This window comes from Molossus molossus, unplaced genomic scaffold, assembly GCF_014108415.1.
Source record: "Molossus molossus isolate mMolMol1 unplaced genomic scaffold, mMolMol1.p scaffold_m16_p_8, whole genome shotgun sequence".
Lineage (NCBI taxonomy): Eukaryota > Metazoa > Chordata > Mammalia > Chiroptera > Molossidae > Molossus > Molossus molossus.
In genome coordinates, this window is record NW_023425402.1 from 8,450,164 (window position 1) to 8,471,815 (window position 21,652).

The window sequence follows — 21,652 nt, forward strand, 5'->3', positions numbered from 1 at the left end:
ATGACTGTGGCTAAATGTGACTTAGGAACTAACATTTTTTTAAATTAATTAATTTATTTTTTGTTACAGATGTTTCTCTTTTCCCCCCCAGACCCTTTCCTGCCTATCCCAACCCCCCGCCAAAGCACTGTTGTCTGTGTCCATTGGTTACGAATATATGCATATAAGTTCTTTGGTTTATCTCATCCCTCCCCCTTGGCCCCTCCTCTGAAGTTTGTCAGGAGGAACTATATTTTTAATTTAAAAAAAAAGTTAACTTAAATTTGCATATTGTGTGTGGCTAGCGCCTGCCATATCAGACAGTGAAGCTCTAGTGAGAGGAAGGGGTTAGGGGCTAAGACTCCTGCAACCTAGCCCAGGGGCCTGGAATCTCAGGAGCCTGTCTGCTCTTTGGAGACACTCAGCCCTAGTCTCTCCAGTTCCAGGCCTGTCTTCTTCCCGAATAACCACCAGGAGCATTTGTTGAGCCCTACAGTGTGTAAGACAGTTTGCAAATGTGACCCAGATACACTGTATTGGGTCACCTCAAGGCCTATGACAGCATTCAAAAGAAGGTCAGGATTCCAACACAGTTTAGAAAATAACACAGGTCTTTTCTAAAAACCTCTGCAGACGCACAAAAAGGAAAATATGTCAACATAACAGAGGGACGTCGTATCTGCCCAAGTCCTGCTTCTCAGCCCAGCTGCTCTGTCTCGCTCCCACATCCCTCACACCCAGGAGTGCTGCCCCCCCCCCCCCCCATCCCTTCATATTTAAAGAAATTTGGGCCACTCTGGGCTTTGCCTGCCTACCGCACCTGAAACGGCGTCCCAACAGCCAGCGGCAGAGAGGACAGAGGTGGCAAATCCCTAGCATGTACCTTTTTTTCTTTTATCCCGTTACGCAAGGTCACTCTCATCCCCAGTTTACAGATGTGGAAACTGAGGCACAGAACACTCAAGGGCACACTGACAGTTAATGGAGAAATCATGATAGAAGCCGAGTTGTGAGAATCCTCGAACAATGATGGGTCTCCACCTTCCCCCTGGAGACTTGCGCATCCAGTGTGACCGCAAACCCAGGACTAATGGCCGACAAGCAAACCCAGCGAGGTGACTGTACCCTCAGGCAATTGCTTGTTTTAACCAGGAGACAAAGGCTTGACCCCAGGAGTGACTCAGTGAGGATCTCAAAGCCCAGTTCCTCAGCCTGGCCGGCAAGGCTCCCCGGGGCGCTGAGCCCCTCTCCCGTGGGACAAGGCCCACCTGCTCTCCATCATCCTCATCAGCTGTCCGCCGGCCCAGGGCCAGGCCTTCCCGCCGCTGCACAGCCGGCCGCTTCGCTTTTTAATTGTGGTAAAATACACAAAACACAAAACATACCATTCTGTCTATTTGAGGCATCCAGTTCTGTGGTGATAGGTATGGCCACATGTGCGGCCTTCATCACCATGCACCTGACTATTCTACATACAAAATGCAAATTGAATCATAGAATATGTGTCCTTCTGTGTCTGGCTTCTGTCACTGAGCACACTGTTTTTAAGATTCATGCCCTGGCCAGTTTGCTCAGTGGTTAGAGCATTGGCCTGCAGACCTAAGGGTCGCAGGTTCAATCCCCGGCCCCATTTGGGTCATGTAGGAGGTAGCCAATGGACACATTCATGTTTCACATGGATGTTTCTTTCTCTCTCCCCCTCCCTCCCTTCCACTATATCTAAAAATCAATGGGAAAATATTCTCAGGTGAGGATTAACAACAACAACAACATGCTCATACATGTTGTGGCATGTGTGAGAACTTCATTTTTTTTAAGCTGAATAATATTCCATTGTATGGATATACCACATTTCCTTTATCCATTCATCCATCACTAGATGCTTGGGCTGCTCTCACCTTTTGGCTATTATGAAGAATGTTGCTACGAACATGGATGTACAAATAATATCTGTTTGACTCCCTGCTTTCGATTCTTTTGGGTATGTACCCAGAGGTGGAATTATGGGATCATATGATAATTCTGTGTCTAATTTTTTAAGAATTATTCTATTTTTCATAGTTGCTCCTTTATTTACTCACATCCCATGCTCCTCTGACAGCTTCTACAGTAGCCAACGTATTAGCCATCACACTTAAAAAGGTAGGCCTGAACTCATTGCTTCCCACCCAGGGAGTAGAGAGCCATCCGGAGGAAACTTAATGGCAGTTTGCCGTGGAGCTGATTTTGACCTGGCCCGTTTCAATGTTCATATTAGAAATTCCAGTACAGGTGTAGAGGTCTGCTAATCAAATATAGAGATGTTACGAGAGGTCTGGCGTACACAAAGATTTCAAAATATTGTGCCAGGCAGGAGTGATGGAGCTATAAACGTAGCTTTTTTTCATTGAATACCTCGATAGACCAAGCACTGTGCCCAGTTCATTTCCTTTAGGTATCATTTAATTGTCACACCTCTCTGAGATAAGGAAATTGGGACTCAGTAGAGCTAAGTAACTTATCCACCCTGAGCTCCTCGGCACACCACACCGTGCCATCTCCTACTCTGTTACACCAAGAAAATGAACACTGAAGGGGTCATGACTTTGACACAATTCACATTAAAGTTGGAGGAGACCTGGCTTGCCAGAGTTCATGACATCAAGATCTTGGAATTTTTGCTAAACTTAAAAGACAGAGATATAGCCCGGCAAGTGTGGCTCAGTGGTTGAACGTCAACCCATGCACCAAGAAGTCGCCGGTTCGATTCCTGGTCAGGACACATGCCCAGGTTGTGGGCCTGATCCCCAGTGGGGGTCATGCAGGAGGTGGCCAGTCGATGTTCTCTCTCATCAATGTTTCTATCTCTCTCTCCCTTCCTCTCTCTAAAATTAATAAAGAAAAAATTTTTTTAAATACAGCAATATAGCTTCCTCAAAAAGCTCGCATAACTTCAGGTTCCATCAATAGGAGCACTGTGACCAAACTGAAAAAGTTAGCTGTCCTACTGTGCACACCAATCAGTGACATGGAGAGGACATGGCCAGTTGTAGCTATCAGAGTGTGTGTGTGTGTGTGTGTGTGTGTGTGTGTGAGTTTATTTGAGCCAAACTGATGACATTGCCGGGAAGCAAGATCACAGACGCTCCCTAGACATCAGGAGTTTTTGAACAACCTTTTTGGGGTATCACTGACATACAGTAAACTGTACATGTTGAAAGCCTACAGTTTGATAAGTTTGACATACATATAAACCTGTGAAACCATCACCAGAATCGAGTGACCATAGCCATCACCCCACAAAGTTCCCTGGTGCCCTCTGTCATCTTTCTTCTCCCTCCTCCTTACTTCTGTATCCCCAAGCCACCAGCAAGGTATTTCCTGATGCTATCAGTGGTGTGCATTTTTAAGAATTTTATGTAAATGAAATCATCCAGCATAGACTCTTGTTCTTTCTCCGCTGGCTTCTTTTACTCAGTGTAACTATTTGGAAATTCATCAATGTTGGTAAGTACATCAGTAGGTTTTGTTTTGGTTTTTGTTTGTTTTTGCTGAGTAGTGTTCTACGTATCAACATGCCACAGTTTATCCATCCACTGTTGATGGACATTTGGGTTGTTTTCAGATCTTATCACCAATAAAGCTGCTATGAACATTCCCTTGACATGGACGTATGCTTTCGTTTACGTTGGGTAAATATCTTGGAGTTGAATGGCTAGGTCACATAAAAGATGTATGTCTAACTTTGTGAGAAACTGCTAACTCTCTTCCAAAGTGCCTGTACCACTCGCATTCCCACCAGTGAGAGTGTCCAGCTGTTTTACCTCCTCACCCGTGTTTGGTGTGGTCAGTCTTTTTCATTCTAGCCATTCTAATGAGTGTAGGGGCCAGATGTCACTTTTTAAAGGGCCATAGTACAGCCCAGCTGGTGTGGTTCAGTGGGTTGAGCGTCATCCTATGGACTGAGAGGTCCCGGTTCAATCCCTGGTCCAGGCACATGTCTAGGTTTCAGGCTCCATCCCCAGAGGGGGACATGCAGGAGGCAGCCAATCGATGTTTCTTCCTCTCTCACATCGATGTTTCCATCTCCCTCTCCCTTCCTCTCTCTCTAAAATCAATAAAGAAAAAAAATTTTTTTTAAACATATTTAAAAATAAATAAAGGGTCATATTACATATTACAAACCAAAAAGTCTTTGGAAGAAAACACTAGAAGGATCTAGAACCAGGACCCACAAGGATGGTTTGGAAAAAAGATGGTTATTTTAAATATCCGGAAGGGAGATTACATTTCTGTGTTGTTTTAGAAGATTCACTGGAGCCAAAGGGACAAGCCACTGGGAAGCAGACATTGCTTCATGTGGCCCCTCGAGGGCACAGTGGGCTTTGGAGGAACTGGGAGCTGTCATTAAAGTGTTCAGGCAGCAGAATTTGGAGGACTCCCCTCTCGGGGGTGGTTGACTCGATCCCACGCACATCAGTGGAGCTCCTGCTATGCACCGTGATGGGACAATAGCTAGAGGATACAGATGTTAGCACACCTTCGCCTACACGACACCGTGTGATTAGAGCTCTAGTAAAAGTATGTGCAAGGGTGATAGGAGAGGGAGGGAGGTGGAGCTTCCCAGAGGAGGCAACACAGACCTGGGTCTGGAGCGCAGCAGGGTGCTGAGAAAGAATTCCTAAGCAGGACAGACGGTTGGACTAAATGACCTTCCGGTTTCTAAGATTCTAAGGTTAAGATGCATTGAAAAAAATAAGCAAACCCTGCAGGTCTATCAGTATGGGCCTGGCAATATGCATTAAGGTTCATTCTTAGAGTGGAATAATATTCAGCTGGAATACAATGAATAGTTTCATATATTGATATAAAATGGTCTCCAAGATATAGTAAGTGAAAAAGGCAAGGTCTAGACACTGTGTATGATGAGCTACCATCTGAAATTTTAAAAAGAGGTCTGTAAGAACACACACACACACACACACACACACACACACAACACTTTTGTTTGCACAATGTCCCATATCTTAAGCCTAGTAACTTAGGTTGCCGTTGAGGGTGACGTGGCTGGGAGACAGGTGTGGGGAAGAAACTGTCTGACACACCCTTCTGTACCCTTAGAATTTTAACTATGTAAGTGAACTGCCTATTAAAAATGAAATTAGCCCTGGCTGGTGTGGTTCAGCGGTAGAGCGTCCGCCCAAGGACCAATGAGTCGCAAGTTCGATTCCGGTCAAGGGCACGTACCTCAGTTGCGGTTCCTCCTGGCCCTGGTCGGGTCGTGTGGGAGGCAACCGGTCGATGTGTCCCTCTCACGTCTCTCTCCCTCCTTCCCTCCCTGAGGCCTGCAGCATCCAGACCACTGTTTCCCAAACATCCACGTGCACCACTGGAGTCAACTTAGTATCTTGTAAAACTTCAGACTCTGACTCAGTAGCCCAGGGTGGTCTTGAGATCCTGTGTATCTAACCAGTTCCCAGGGACGGCCAGTGCTGCTGGTCTGGGACCACACTCCGAGGGCCAGAGCTCTGTGCGCTCCACGCGAGGCTCGTGGTTAAGCATCAACAGGTCTTGCGAAGCTGCCCCGCTCCAGAGAAGAGGAGGGACATGATGGTGGAGATGCCGACGGAGCGAGGCCCATCTCCGGTCTGGTCTGGGCCTCTCCGCCCTGCCCCTGCTTTCCATTCCCACCTACCACGGTTTGGGGGGAGCACAGACTGACAGCCCCCACCCCACCCCCGTGGCCTCCACTGCAGGGGTGTGGAGAGGACACGCGCCCGGACACAGCACTGAGCACTGTTGGAGGCCAGGCTGCTCAGACTCCGCAGCCGGAGAAATGCCTTTCTTACCTCCGCTGGCTAATGGTGGCTGTGCGCCATCCCGTTCCAAGCCCTCCCCGAAAATTCAGAAGCCAAACCAAACCTCCCACAGAAAATGAAACCAGACAGCACCTGGCACAACCTTTCCCTGGGTGAAAAGCTGATGTCTTGTTCCAGGTGTGACTGGACCACCTGCTCTGGAAGAAAGCTCCAGAGGGGGTCTCCTCACTCACCAGGGTAAGAACTGACCTGCCAACCTGGAAGTCAAGTTGCTAAACATCCCACCGCATCCCTTGCCCCAGGGGACAGGGTAGTTTTCCAGGCCACACACGTGGGTCTCCCTGATGAGGCATTTTTCTGTGTGTCAGAAGCCTGCTCTTGGCCGTGGGCAGAGAGAAATGAGCGTGGTGTGAGTTCTGGAGAGAAACCAACAGGCACATCCCCTCAGAGCTGACACCACCCCTGGCAGGAGCAGTCTGACCGCTGGAAGAATGCCAGCAAAGGCACCCTCTCCCTGTCCGTCACCCCACCCACCCGTGACCATGCCTGAAATTGTACCATATACATTCATTCTTGTGGAATGAGAAACTACATCTCTTAAAATGCTCCCACCCACAGGAGAGGTACTACACTAAGCTGCTATCAGTCATCTACACCTTAGTGTGAATTAGTCGATCACTTCTGGAATGGGCCTAGTCCTACGCCCCTTTTTTGTTGCTGTTTTGTTTTGGTATGTGCCCCTAGTGGGAACCGAACCTGGGACTCTGGTCCGCAGGCCGACGCTCCAACTGCTGAGCCAAACTAGCCAGGGCCCTACGCCTCTTTTTACAAGTGAGGATAACTGAAGCCTGGAGCAGAGGCGTTCAACTCAACGTCAGGAATCAAGGTGGCAGCCAAGTCAAATGCAGAAAGAGGCATAGGGAGGGAATGTACATACACGAGTGAGTGTGGGGATGGGGAAAGCCCCGATATAATCAAGAGGAACAGGGTGCATCTTCAAGTTTGCACTGTACAGACTAACTCAGAGCTGTACCAACTCCCCCCCGAGAAGGTGGGAGACAGCCAGAAGCTTCTCCCCACTCTGCCCCACCCTTCAGCAGAAAATGTCTTTGCAGTCTGTGTTTTTTTTAAAGTTCATTCAAATGCAACATTCTACTCCAGAATATATTCTGGTTTATTTTCACATTAAAACAATAGTGAGATTTAGTCAGATACCATTTTCCACTTACCAGATAGGCTGAGTGTTTCTGGGGCGGGAATCTGCTTGGCTGGGACAGGGTGAGGAGGCTTCCCACTGTGTGCGCCTTTGTACTTTTTTAAATTTAGTGTCCTCTGCAAATATTGCCTCATCAAAAAAATTAATACAATTTCAACTTAAAATGTGGGTGGGTCTTGGTATGGGAAAACAGGCCCTCTGGTTCTTGGAGAGAATGCAAACAGAAACAGCTTCATGTTAGACAACTGTAATATTTCTCCAGCTGTTAAATATGCACACCTTCAACCTAACGCTGTCTAGTCCACAGCGGGGGATAGCACGCAAGCATGCTCACACCTGTATTATGTGTGCTGGCGCTGAGAGTAGGCCTGAGCATCTAACGACCAGCTTTCTTATTTATTTTTTTAATATGTTTCTATTGATTTTAGAAAAAGAGAGAGAGAGAAACAGTAATATGAGAGAGAAACCTTGGTTGCCTCCCATATGTACCCTGACCAGAGATGGAGCCCACAACCTGGGTATGTGCCTTGATTGGGAATTGAACCAGAGACCTTCTGGTGCATGAGGCAATGATCAACCTCTGAGCCACACCGGCCAGGGCTAACCACTGTCTTTAAAGGCGCTGCAGACTCTGAACACAGACCAGGACCTAGATTCCCTACACTCCAGTCCGGTGATCATCTCACACCGCCTCTTGACAATGGTAAGACGGTGACAGCTGACGCCTACGGAGCACTGGGCGTGTGCCTGGTTCTGTGACGTAGACTAAGCTCCTTCAGTTCTCACGGCCACCGCACGAACGAGCTAGGATTCTAGATTATTTTTTGAATTGTACACCTGAAACCCATACAATCCCACCAACCAATGCCACCACCACCCCCAAAGGACAAAGGAGAATCGAGGCCAGATCCGGCCACTTTGACAATTTAGACATTGTCCTGAGGACAGTAGTGAGTCACTGAAGGATTTTCAGAAAGAGAAGGATTAGACTAGCTCCTATTCCCATCAGCCATGTGTGATAGGCAAGGACACTAGAGCACATTAGTGCTAACCTTGCCCAAGGTCCCACTCACAACCCTAGCAAGTGGTTGAGAGATTTGAACCAGGGGGCACACAACAGCACGTGGACACGTCCTAGCTGCCATTTCTTTTTTTCTTTTTTTTTTTATTCCTCACTTGAGGACATTTTTCCATTTTTTGTTCAGATAGAGTGGCAGGGAGAGAGAGAAAGAGAGAGAGAGAGAGAGAAACATCAACATGAAAAGGACACATCGAGTGGTTGCCACCCGCACGACCAACCAGGGCCGGGGACAAACTGCAACTGAGGTACATGCCCTTAGCGGGAACCGAACCCGGGTCTCTCTGGACCGCAGGTCGACGCTCAGACCGTTGAGCCAAACAGGCCAGGACCTAGCTGCCATTTCTTAAATAACTTCTATGTGCCACGCCATGTGCTGGTCACTGTGGTGTTTTAAGGAGGTCATCTCTATAGTGCTGTGTTGAATGCAGGAGGTGGTGGGGGTGGGAGGTGTCACCGAGGGAACCGAAGAAGAAAACAGAAGCCACGTCCCTACCCTTAAGAAGCTGACAATATGTGTAAGAAAATGACAACAACAATCCTTACATTTGTGCAACACTTCAGTTTTCAAAACCCTTTTATTATCTCATTTAATCTTCTTGACAATCCTGCCAAATAATTTTCATGATCTCTGTCCAGGATGAGGAAATCACAGTTCTCTAAGTCACACGAGGCTGCCTCCAAGATCAGCCAGCCAGCCAGGGGAGGGGCTGGAACCTGACCTCAGGTCTCATGACTCCCTGTCTGCTAAAGGGGAATGACAGGCGGCTTGACAGCCCGGCTCAGTGGTTTCCAACCTGCTCCAACATGAGGACTCCTTTTTCCCTTCGGAAATTGTTGCAGTCCTGCAGATTAGAGGAGCTATTTTGGGCGTTAGTCAACTGGGGAAATTCATAGTGGAAAAACAACCAGCCTTCAGCACAGTTACAAAGGAGACGCACAGTTTTACTCCAGACATTACCTATACAGTTGGCAGGCAATAATGGGAGTACAAATAGACATAGACTTTTCTTTATTATTGATTTTAGAGAAGGGAAGGGGGACAGGGGGAGAGAGAGAGAGAGATGTGAGAAACATCAATCAGCTTCCTCCTGCACACACGCCGACTGGGAATCGAACCCGAAACCTGGGTATGGTCCTGACCGGGAATCGATCCCACCACCTTCTGGTGTATGGGACGACGCCCCAACCAACTGAGCCACACCAGTCAGGGCCACAGAGACTTCTTGCAATAATCCCGCAGCTCATGGGCAGGTCACGGCGAGCTCAGACCATACTGCCAGGGCAGTTCAGAGGGCACATCTCCAAAGGCCATCTTCTCAACAAGGGCACAGGGCAAAGTGCACCAAAATTCGATGGGATTGGCAGCAAGTAGAGTGGAGGAATCGTGGGGAGCAAAGGAGTTTGGCCAAGGGAGACAGGTATTCCGGGAGGCCCATGGCATGTGGGTGTATATGCACTTCTTCGGAGGAGAAAGGCTGATTTTAGATGCCCAAGAGCTATTTGAGCAGTTGGGGTTAGAAGCAGACCAGAAGTAGAGAGAGTGGTCCAGAGGGAAGAAGATGCAAGTTTAAACCTCTAATGATGCCTTTGGGGTCAGATCTGTTTTGTAATTGTTTACATTGGAGAAAATCAGCACAGGGCCTGTACCACATATTCGGGAACGCCCCCAGCAGACTGTGCTCAGCATCCTGGATTCAAACACATTAGTATTTCTGCAATGAAGCATATGGGTCATCATAATAGGTGGGGCTATAGAAACACTGCAAATGACCTTGCATTAGTTCAAGACAGGGTTTGTTGCCAAAGTTTTTCATTTTCAGAGGTTTTAGACTTTTGGAGTTGTAGATAAGAGATTGGGACTTGCCCGGCCGGTGTGGCTCAGTGGTTGAGCATTGACCCACAAGCCAAGAGGTCATTGGTTCGATTCCTGGTTAGGGCACATGCCCAGGTTGTAGGCCCGATCTCCAGTGGGGGGCATGCAGGAGGCAGCCAATTGATGTTCTCTCTCATCGATGTTTCTATCTTTCTCTCTCTCCCTCTTCATTCCCCTCTTTCTAAAAATCAATAAAGAAAAATAATTTTTTTAAAAAGAAAAAGAGATTGGGAGGTAAACTAGGTGCCAGTTTGCTATGTGCTGGGCACATATTCTAAACTGATCTCCATGCATCATCTCATTTAATCCTGCATCAGCACTATGAGGTTATTATCTTTCACTAATAGTCAAGAAAAGTGAGGCTCAGAGATGTTGAGCAACTTGTCCAAAGTCACACAGCTGGTCAGTGGCAGGGCTGGGATCGAATCCCAAGTGCCCATGACTCCAAAGCTGGGAGCCCGTCTTTTGCCCCTATTCTGCTAACTTCAGTTTTGTCCAGATCCACACTCTTCAGCACTGAAATTACTCTTGGAGAAACAAAGAGAGCAACTGAAGTCCAAGGCTGGGGCAGTGGGTGCTCTCCTGTTATGGAGTGGCCACTCCTGCACCATACCGTTCCCCTGTGTGCCCGCATCGAGCTGAGCAGAACACGGACCCGCTCCGTGCCCGGGCCTGTGGAGAGGCCTCCACGCCTGGTGATCGCTCACTCACCTTCCAGAACCCGCTCAAGGCAGTATGGGCAGTGGTCACTCTCCTTGCGGCCGGAGCCCAGGAGCCTGGGTGCACGTCCCAGCTCCGCGGCCACCCCGTAAGACAGCAGTCCTCCCGGGCTTTGGTTTCCTCACTGGCAGAGTGGGAGCAATCATTGTACACTTGCCTTGTTGCTGTTGAAAGGATTACGTGAATGAGCTTGCTAAGAACTAAGAACAGAAGCATCTTCAAATAAGCACTTGATACTATTCCCATGAAAAAGCCCTTTCTCCCTCAATCAGTCCTCTTCTCTCTCCCCTGCACACGTGGCTATCTGAGCTTTTCTCCCACTTATTTGTCTGTATATCTGTTTGTTGCTGTTAAACTGTAACACCTGGCATTGAATGCTGAATGAATAAATGAAGGGTGGAAGGAAGAAATAGGGGCTCTGCCTTCAAAACCTTAAAAATTTTACTATGGAGCCCTGGCTGGTTTGGCTCAGCGGTTAGTGTTGGACTACAGTTCAGAGAGACCCGGGTTCGGTTCCCGCTAAGGGCACGTACCTCGGTTGCAGTTTGTCCCCGGCCCTGGTTGGGTCATGTGGGTGGCAGCCACTCAATGTGTACCTTTCATGTTGATGTTTCTCTCTCTCCCTCCCACTCTATCTGAACAAAAAATAAAAAAATGTCCTCGGGTGAAGATAAAAAAAAAATTTTACTATGGAGAAAGTCATCAAGGTAAAAAGAAACATATGACCATCGTCTTCCATAGGCATGTCATAAAACCCTACTTCCCGCAAAGCTGCGGGAAACGGGGGTTGCAAAATGCATGTCAGTTGCCATCCCAGCCTCCGAGGCGTTGGAAAGCTCTGCTGGGTGATGGGACCGGTCCATGTGAAATACAGCTGCAGAACAAGGTTGTGGCACTTGCCAGCCAAGGGGACAGTCAGTGACGCTGGAAGTCCAGAGCTGGGAGAGCAGAGCAATATGGATGAGTCACAGTTGTGCGTGTCATCCTTGCTCAAGGTAAAATAGGATTGTTGGGTAATGATAGAACAATGTCACAAGGCAGGATGAGCCGATGCATGCTTTCCGAGTGGTGGGCACAGCCCTGGGTATGGGGTTCAGGGGAGGGAGAGGAAGGAAGGAAGGCTTTTGGCTGGTGGTCAGGGCAGGCTTGGTGAGACAGTGGGATCTGAGTCCAGGGTCAGGGTCCTCCCGGGGCTCATACTGGCTGAGAACCCTGTGTTCAGAGTTGGCTTCTATCTTCTCTGTTCTGATCTCCCCCTGGACTGTAGCTCTTCTAGGTCTGGGTTTCTGATAACTTTATTATTATACAAATAATTTGCTTTCACTGTAAAGAACGAGGAGGAGGTAGAGGGGAGAAGGAGAAACTACAGAGAACCAGAGAGAAAAAAGAACCTATAATCCCATCTCCCCCCCAAAAAAAACACTCAATATTTTGGTGCCTGCCACCCACCCACCCTCTATCCACCCTTTTACTCACCCACTCATCCATCCTTTATGCACCCACCCATTCTTCAACCTACCATCCCTCCATCTGTATCAGAGTTCCTAGTTGCAAACAACAGAATCCACTCGAAAAGAAAAGAAACTTATTTTTAAAATATTAAGATGCTCACAGGATCCTGAAGGGAAGATAGGCAAAGAGACTCGATATTCAGGGATGACACCCAGACCACCCAGAGCTATTTTGCCAGACAAGCCATCATGGCAGCTGTCAATCAGTAACGTGTCTCACGCCACCCCCTTCCACAATGGTGGAAACTGGACCCCCAAATATCCCTTTCATTGTCCTAAAGGCCAGATGCCATTTCCAGTCCCCTTCCCCAGAATGACTGTTTCCTTAGTTGCTCTCTCAAAAATCTCATGTGGGTGCATCTGATTGGTGGAACCTAGGTCACATGCCTACACCTTAGTTGCAAGGGAATCTGGGAAAGAAACCAAACTTCTGATCTTTACTTTGGACAAGTGGGATTGAGGGTGTAGGGAAAACCCACTAAACCAAAAATACTGGTGACTATAAGTCCTGGCAAATGTCCCCTATACTACGCATGGTATTTCTTCATACCAATTACATCATTTCCTGAATCTCAGTGCCTGGCACGCAGTAGGCACTCCATACATAAGGAAAGAAAGGGAGAAAAGGAAGGAGGAGGAGATTACATACTTACATGCTGCCTTACTAAGCCAGGCTGAATGAACACTTTCCATTTGCGTCCCAAAGACTCCTCAAGGCCTCTGTGGATTATGAAGGAAGGAGACTCTTCTGCCCAGCGCAGAAGCGCAGGGCTGGCTGCCCACCCAGCAGAGACGCCTGCCCACACGACACCTCCTCCCATGGCCTGCAGCCTCTGGACCACACGAGAGGCTGAGTCAGTACTCACTCACTTTCTCTGGAGCTCACCTGTTGGCTTAATGTCACCCTGGCGGTCACTGACTCTCCTCCCCTCCCCAACCCCAGAGTCTTGTGAGGTTTTAGAAGTTTCTGAAGGCCAATGTTAAACAGTTGCTGCCAAGGCGATACTAGAGGGCTCCCGGGCTAATAAAGGTCGCTGGGAGGCCTGTTCAAGCGGATCTGTTCAAATCTGCCTGGGCCACGGGCAAGGTGTGCCATCACAAAATTATAAACTGCCTTTGAGAAGTTTATGCTGTAGTTTAATTGGCAAGAGGCAAGATACGGACTCTTAAATGATAAGGAGCTCTCTTGTTGCCCAGTGAGGTAGAAAAATGTCCCTGCTCCCAAGGTTTGGGGCCGGCCAGGTTGGCACAGGCTGGGTGAGATGAGGGACCCCGCTGAGAAGACGGGGGTGTTGAGGGGTGAAGTGGGGTATTGGCCTGGGAGCCACGGCAAACCTGCCCTCTTCCCTAACCCCTCCAAAGCAGGTCAGATTCCCATAGCTTAAATTCCTGTGGCATCAGCACCCCCCTTATCATAGCTGAATTTCATTTGGATTGATATCTGATCAATGTCTGCCTCCTCCACTCCACAGAGAGCTTGCCCCACTGTGCCCCAGGAAAGCGCTGGGTGGAGACTGCTGAGGCCCGGGTCAGGGTGAGGCTGCGGGAGGGTGCGGCTGAGACCCAGCACAAAGAGCCCCCCGCCCCCAACACACCCCTTTCCCCCAGGGAGCAGCCGCTGATGTGTTTCTGGAGTGTTCCAATCCAATTAGTGGCTCCCCTGCTCCAAGGAGGGGCCCAAGCCAACACTCCCTCTCCTGAGGTGGAGGTGGAGAGGGGTGGGGAGCGGGTGCTGAGGCCCGAACACCCTGACCCAGCGTCTCCTGGCGGCCGGCTGGCTCGCCGCCGCCTCAGACTGGCTGCTATGACAGCGCGTTTCTAGGCGACTGTTCTGGGGAATGGTCTGTTTTGGCAACCAGAGGGCCCCAGGGTAAGAGGGGCCGCAGGCCGCCCCCATTTGCATAGCAACCTCCTCCCTGCGCGAGCTGGGGCGGGCGGGTGGCCTGGCCCGCGCTCCTGCCCCCACCCCAGGCCCGCACTGCGCTGTCACCGCCTCAGTGCCACAGCCCTGCCTCCGAGGAGGTGAGGCTGCGCTGAGCTCGGGCATTTCCGGAAGGCTGGTGCCCCAGGGAGGTGGGGAAATGATGCTTGGGGACGAAACACAGAAATGGGGGAGGGAGGATGAAATATAATCTTTTCCAAACCAGAGTCAAAGTCACATGGCTTGGTAGCATTAAAATGCATTCTGGTTGTCTCACAAAATGTTGATTTAGGTGAACCCTCAGCTAAGCGCTAGGAGGGACTCAGAAAATGTTTTTTGGATCATTAAATTGCAAACGTTTGTGTGAATTTGGAAATGGGTAGGCCTGGAAAAAATACTTTCTAGCCTAGAAAAATTAGGCAGGGATATTCTTAGGAAATATTTTCACATAATGGCAGGAAGGACTGGGTGACATAGTATTATCTGAATTTCAGAAGAAACTGAAAGAGAAAATAAGTAGATGGATAACTCCTGGAGGCCCCTCTGTCCTGCACACACCCACCCCACCCCAACCACACCTGCCAGCTTCAGTCCATGATGCCAGCTGAGATACCAGGCTCAGAACCGCGGAACGACATTAACTGCCCAAGGACACATGCCCTGGGCTGGAACCTGAGAAGGGGGTTGGGCAGGGGCAGGTCACCCCAGCTGAGCGATCACATTCCCTGGCAGCTGTCCAAGGGGCAGCTCTGGCTGCACCTGTTTGTGGGGCGATTTGCTGTTATCAGTATTGACACAGCAGCAGGGCCAGGGAATAGCATAGTAATAAATAAATGAGAGAGAGGAAGGGGGAAGGCCGGAGCCACCGAGGCGAGGCAAAAATGCTGAGGTCTTTTTTTGCTTGTTGTATGTCAGCGCATTCAATCCAGTTTCCCCAGCCCTGAAATCTCTGAGGATCACCGAGCAGGCTTGGCATGGGAGCTCTGGGTCTTAAAGAGATAGAATTGCAGAGTCGGAAGCACCTTAAGATCCTTTTGTGCCAGGCATCCCTACCCAGTGATCTCAAGGTTACTTGGTATCCTCACCTGCCACTTTCGGTTTGTCAGGAATCTCAGCAGGAAGGGAGTTCCTTCATCTCTCTGCCAAGTTTCAGCATCAGGGAGACAGTATAATTAAAGTGTGCGTTTTAGAGTTAGTCAAACCTAGGATCAAAACCTGGCTGTCTGGCTGCGTGATTTTGGATATGTTAATGAACGATTCTGAACACCCCCCCCTCGCCCCCCAAATGGAGAAAATAGTAAGTACTATTCATTTTTGCAAGGATGCAAGAGATAATATAAGCAAAGGCCTAGGATAATTCCTCTGTATATGTTCACTTGGTTGCTATTATTACCTATCAACATCCCCTTGGGTCTCTTTTGAGGCTCTGGAGAAAAAGCAAAAACAAACAAACAAACAAAAACCTGGAGAAACTCATCTGTTCCAGAAACGAGAGAGGGGAAGCAAGAACCTGACACACTCTTTTTCCCCTAAACAGGGCCGAATGGGCCTCTTGGTTTCTCAGCTCTGTTTCTAGTTTGGGGGCCTGGAACTCACCTCTGTTCTAGTACAGTGTGGTGCAATAAATGGGATGCAAACAAACCTGGTCACCAGAAGCCACCTGATCAAGCCCAGAGATAAACTGCCCTTGTGAAAACTACTTGCAATGAGTCACTGCCATGTTTCAGGCAGTGTAGCAGCTAAGAAGGAGGATTGAGCTGTCAGATCGTTGGACTCTAACCCCAGCCTGGATATCTACTCGTTATGTGCCTGTGACAGGTTATTTAACCTCGGAGAGCCTAGCTCTCCTTATCTGTAAAATGGCCGTAATAATGCCCCATAAGCTTGTTGTGAGGCTCTAATGCATGAAAAGCGTGCAGTGAATGCCTGACACAGAGAAAGTGTTTAATCAAGTTAGTACTTGTGGTCACTGCTGTTAGATGAATGAGGCCAGGGACTGTGCCATATTTGTCCCTGTATCTCCAGACCCTCAAACAAAGCCTGCCATTTGGTAGAGTACAGTAGTGTGTGATGAATGAATGAATGAATGAATGAATGAATGGCAAGGCCCCTGCCCTCAAAAAGTTAGATCTCCGGCCCTGGCCAGTTTGGCTCAGTGGTTGAGCGTCAGCCTGCGGACCAGAGAGTCCCGGGTTTGGTTCCTGCTAGGGGCACGTACCACACACACACACACAAAGTTAGATCTACCCAGGAAATGTAAGACATAAACTGCCTATGTACTCACATGTAGGAGTCAGCAGAGGGTTAAAAGCCATTCTGCCAGTCCCCAAGCCCCAGAGGCAGACAGTCCCTTTGATCCCTCAGTTTCATCTATCCAGGATGCTTTCAAGAGAGGAAAACAGGAAGTATCCCTGATAGCCCAGCTTGCTCTGCTTTTTTTTTTTAATTATGGGGGGTGGGGGAAGAATGGTCCTTTGGGTCACATTTTGCCAGGAAATCAGCTTCCCTCCTTTCAAATGCCGGGGCTGCCAAAGGGACAGATAGCTTCTTACTCAATGCTGGGAGGAAGATTTGTTCCAGAAATGGCAAGGCTGACAGGTTGGGGTTCCTTAGTGGACAGCAATACAGTTATTAGACTGCAGGTGTTTGTAGAGCATCTGGCCCTTTGCACTCACTCACTCACTGGCTTGCCTGCTGCTGACGCCATGCCCAGCCTTGGGCTGGGCCCTGGGGTTAGTGACTCAGTATCTAGTGTCCAGGAGATGAACAGTCCAAGACAAAGGACAGTGAGTTCAGAGAAGATGGGTTGAACACAAAAAAATGAGAATACTCTAAAGGAGAGAAACAGCAACAGTCAAGGGAAAGCATTTGTAGGAAAGAAAAATAAAAGAGAACAAAAGAAAAGTCCTGGAGAAGCATTAAATACAGGAGGAAGAAAAGAGAGCTTCTGAGAATGTGCAGCCAGCCTAGCAAAGGCCTCCTATAGATCGCTGGGCCCAGAGTGCATGCAGAAGGGCCACAACCTCTGGGGACACACAGGACAGCAGGTGTGGACAGAAGTAGGAAGGAGAATAACAGCTTAAAGCTGCAGATCTGACTCTGACCTGGCCAGCCTCGAAAAGAGAGCGTCCTCCGCTAACCCCCAGGGTGCTCACCTCACATTTCTGTTTAATTTATTGTTTAATAAGGTCAGTTGCACATTTGCCCATGATGGGCAAGAGAGAACTTTCTAGGAAAGTGGAAATAGTCTATATTGTGATAGATGTATAGTTTACATGGGCAAATTCATGTGTCAATATTCCACAGTTAAGATTTCTGCATTTCAATGCTGGTAAATTTCACCTACAAAGAACTTAAACGAGCCACAGATGGGAGGGGTGCAGGTAGGGATGGAAGAGATGAGCCCAAGCTGCGGAGAGATGTGTGTGAGTTCATGGCATCCTTTGGTTGAGTTTGAATTTGTTTGACACTTTTCATCATAAAAAAGAAAAGCTTTTAGAAACTGCCCATACGTGTCACTGTTGTCCTCAAGCAAGTCCCTTTCGGGTTATCAGGAAGGTGGCTGAGACATTATCTAATCCAGGCTTCCTGTTGTAGATGAGGAAACAGAGGTGCGCCTTGACTTGTGGAAGGTGTTCTAGATAGCGGCAGACCTGACGCAGGATCTCAGGCAGGAGCAGCGCCCTTTTGACCTTTCAACTCCCACCCACTGTGGGGAATCTGCTGGAATTTGCCCCTTCCCCAGGGTTGCCTTTCCAACCCCCAGGCCCCGGTTTTGATGGCAGGGAGGCTGTGTAGGCCGGAGGGGTCTCTAGGCTGCAGACCTCTTTGCTCTTCACTGTGTTCACTCTGAAAGGTGTGGGGACCCAAAATAACCTTTTCTTCCACCTGCTAAGAGTCCTAGCTGGGCTATTAATCAAATTAACAGGAGTCAGATTAACAGGAGAAAATATCCAAAATGTATTACAGATATGAGATCCAAAAACACATTGGGCAGTTGAGGCTTATGTGCCATTTTGGGCAAAGGAGAAGGGGGGCAGGAGGCTGGGATTTCCACCGAAAGCAGGTAATCCACAGGGAGATGGGAAAGAGCAAACGTGCTAACCAATTCTTGCTCACCTGAGAAACAGTGGGCAGAGGGGAGTCTCTCAGACTTCCCTGGACCCCCGTCTGCCACACTTACTTCTGTGCGAGGGTGAATATGCTAAGGCACCCTCCCTGAAGCAGCTTTTCTACCTAGATTCCTCAGGCAGGTAAGGAGGAAGGTCAAAGGTTCTTTCCAAGTCTTATGTTTCTTTTTTTTTTTTTTAACAAATATTTTTATTTTTTTCTTTATTGATTGATTTTAAAGAGAGAGAAAGGGAGCGGGAGAGATATAGAAACATTAATGAGAGAGAACATCGATTGGCCGCCTCCTGCATGCCCCTCACTGGGGATCGGGCCCAGAACCTGGGCATGTGCCCTGACCAGGAATCAAACCGGAGACCTCTTGCTGCATGGGTTGACGCTCAACCACTGAGCCACACTGGCTAGCCGGGACAAGTCTTTTGTTTCTTTCTTTCTTTTCTTTTTTTTTTTATCCTCACCTGAGGACATTTCTCCATTTTTTTGTTCCGATAGAGTGGGAGGGAGAGAGAGAGGAAGAGAGAGAGAGAGAAACATTGACACAAAAGGGACACATCGAGTGGCTGTCACCCGCACAACCCAACCAGGGCTGGGAACAAACTGCAACCGAGGTACGTGCCCTTAGCGGGAACCGAACCCAGGTCTCTCTGGACCGCAGGCCGACGCTCTAACTGCTGAGCCAAACCGGCCAGGGCAGGGCTTGTTTCTTAATAATTAGCTTAAATCAATGATCCCAAAGGGCATACTTTGGGGTGGCAAAACTTTGGTCCCCTTTCAGAAGTAATCCTGAGTTTGCAGAGATTCCGTTAGGTCCCCTGGCCGCCACTACCAAAGGCAGAAAAGAAAACCCACACAATTCAAGATTTCCAGTAACCAAGAGTTACAGGGACTTGGGTACTATTAGTCTGTTTATTTATTTGTTTGTTTGTTTTGAATTGATTTCAGAGAGAGGAAGGGAGAGAAAGAGAGAGAAACATCAATCGGTTGCCTCCTGCACGTGCCCCAACCAAGGATCGAACCTGAAACCTGGGTATGTGCCCTGACTGGGAATCGAACCTGCCACCCTTTGGTGCACAGGATGACACTACAACCTACTGAGCTACACCGGCCAGGGCTCGTTTGCTCGTTTTACAAATCGGGGAAAGAAAAGCACAGAGACCCTTAAACAACCTGCCCGAGGTCAGACAGCTGGTAAGGGACGGCCACACCTTCATCCTAGGGCTGAGGAGACTCCCTGTCACCTTGGCATCCGGCTCACCTGGATTCGACTTGCAGCGCAGCTGCGTGTAAGCCACGTGACCTCTTGCGGCCAAGGTCTCTTCAGCTGGACGATAAAACCTGCTCCACCTGCCTCACCGGGAGGGTGCGGAGCCCAAGGAATCATTGCAATTGCAAGTGCTTCACAACAGCTGCAAAGGGCGACAGAAATAAGGAGACCATGATTATTTCTTCGGAGACGTTTCCTGGCTATGCCAGGGTACCCTCAGCACCCTGAGTGGAGAATCAGAACTTGGGCCTGTGCGGCTCTTCAAGTATTGTTTTGGGGGGAAGGGGAAGGAGAGGCGTCACGGACTGGACTCGCGTAGGAGTCCCCAAAGGAACGTCTTGGTGCACTGGCTTCCTGTTCTAGCCCAGGCCCGAGGTTCAGCAGGGCCCCTCTCTCCTGTTTGTCGTAAAACAAACAGGCTCCCAGCTACTTGGGCAGGATTTAACTAGCTATCAGCCGGAGAGATAAGTGGATCATGCTCAACAAGCGAGCTCACCTGGGAGTAATTTGTACCCAAGAGCCGTTTATAATTTATATTTTGAATCCACAGGCAGGGAGCTGTCTTTGCAGTGACTAGGGATGCGATCTCCCCATACTGTGCAGCCCCTTCTGTCCAGGGCTGAGATAACAGGAACCGGAGACTGAGCACTGGGCGTGAAATCACAGTCAAAATGTGTGAACAGCTCATTATTATAAGACTAAAACTTTGAGGGCAGGACCTCTTTGTGTTTTTCTGTTCTATCCTCCTCCCCCACCCCCTTACCTTGCATATCTGTAACACTGAGCACAAAAGCCCAGAGAATGTTTGTGAAATGAATGGAATTAGGGGAAAGAATGCCGAGGTTTTGCAAGTTTCCTAGAGGTCAAGGTGAAGCCTGGTGTGTGGCTTTTCCGAGGGACCAGCATGCTGTGCCCCTAAGTTAGGCTTCTCCCTCCTGGAACCTCACGCTGCATTCAACTCTGTCCAAACTGAGAGGGACCCTATTTCCAAACCCCAGAACCCCAAATTGGGCAACAAGGTTTGACAGAATATTTGAAACCAGAAATCAGTATCCCAATGGAATTTGGGCTCTTCTGTTTGCATTTGGATTTCTAATATCTCCCTCTGCATTTGGGCAGATTTTTCTCAACTCAATTTGTAAGTTGACAGCTTTCCTTACAGTGATTAAGTTGACTCCTAAATACATCTAGGGAGACTCTTGAACTCATCAGGAAGTAGACTTCAAATGAACTCACCTGGTGGCTTATCGGTCCTATTCTGAAGCTTGTCCGTTTCTCCATTTCCTTCTTCTAATGTTCTTCCCAGAGTCCACTAGGCTAACTGTTCACTACCCAGAGCACAGGTTGGGTAAGTGGCAGAGTATGGCCAGGATTCTGCCTAAGGGGACAACCTGAAGATGCTGGGCTAGGCAGAGGGAGCCCTGGGTTCTAATTCCAATTCTGCAGCTAATCCAAGATGTGTTCTTGGGCGGGGGGATCACAGCTCTCTGGGTCTCATCTGTAAAATGGAGGGGACTGGTGGAAAGCCCAGACTCAAAGTCCTATTGACCTCATGCAATTCAAGCGCCCGTCAAGTCAGGGGATGTGAGAATTTGCTTTCCCTCCTGCAGTTGGGGATAAACTGTGTGTGCTACTATCTAAGGCAAACACATTCATGGTCACTGCACCTCCCCTCCCCCCAGCAATGCTCCCTCCACTCTCCTGCATCATCGGCTTTTCCCTTTTTGCTGAATCATTCACATCAGCATATAAATGTACACAAATATGCTATAATTTCACCCATCTTTTTAAAATGTCTCTCTTGACCCAACTTCTCCTCCAGCTTCTCTCTCAAACCCTTTTCGGTGGTCACTTCACAGCTCCACCCAGAATGCTCTTTGTTAAGGTCACCAGTTCTCTCCAGGGTGGCCAAACCAAATGGTCACCACTGGGACTTCATCCTACTTGACTGCCCAGCAGAGATCAGCTGATCACTCCTTCTTCCTTGACACGTGTGTTTTTTTAATTCCGGGCTTTCAGGACAGTACATTCTCTCTGTCATTCTTCAGGGTCTCCTTTGGTAGGTTCTCAACTCCTTCACCTACAAATGTGGGAGGGGCCCAGGGTCAGTCCTTGGATGTGTTCCGGATCTTTCATTAATCTTTTAGTGATCTCATTCAGT

At 48.7% G+C, this 21,652-nt stretch overlaps 1 long non-coding RNA gene across 9 annotated transcripts in view; it reads right to left on the bottom strand.

The window, feature by feature from the left end:
* The window catches only part of LOC118621899, a 50,303-nt gene extending 29,156 nt beyond the window's left edge, over positions 1–21,147 (bottom strand). For 4 of the 9 annotated variants that reach the window (XR_004957834.1, XR_004957835.1, XR_004957833.1 and 1 more), the window contains exons 1-4: positions 20,728–21,147; positions 19,483–19,633; positions 12,832–13,011; positions 10,659–10,831 (exon numbers count right to left, since the gene is read on the bottom strand). This is a non-coding gene — a long non-coding RNA (uncharacterized LOC118621899). Of the gene's footprint in view, positions 1–7,028; positions 7,198–8,627; positions 8,933–9,224; positions 9,787–10,658; positions 10,832–11,437; positions 11,606–12,831; positions 13,012–19,482; positions 19,634–20,727 lie in introns of those variants that run through there. The other 5 variants (XR_004957829.1, XR_004957831.1, XR_004957828.1 and 2 more) reach the window with 5 other exon arrangements.
* Positions 21,148–21,652: the final 505 nt, after the last annotated feature.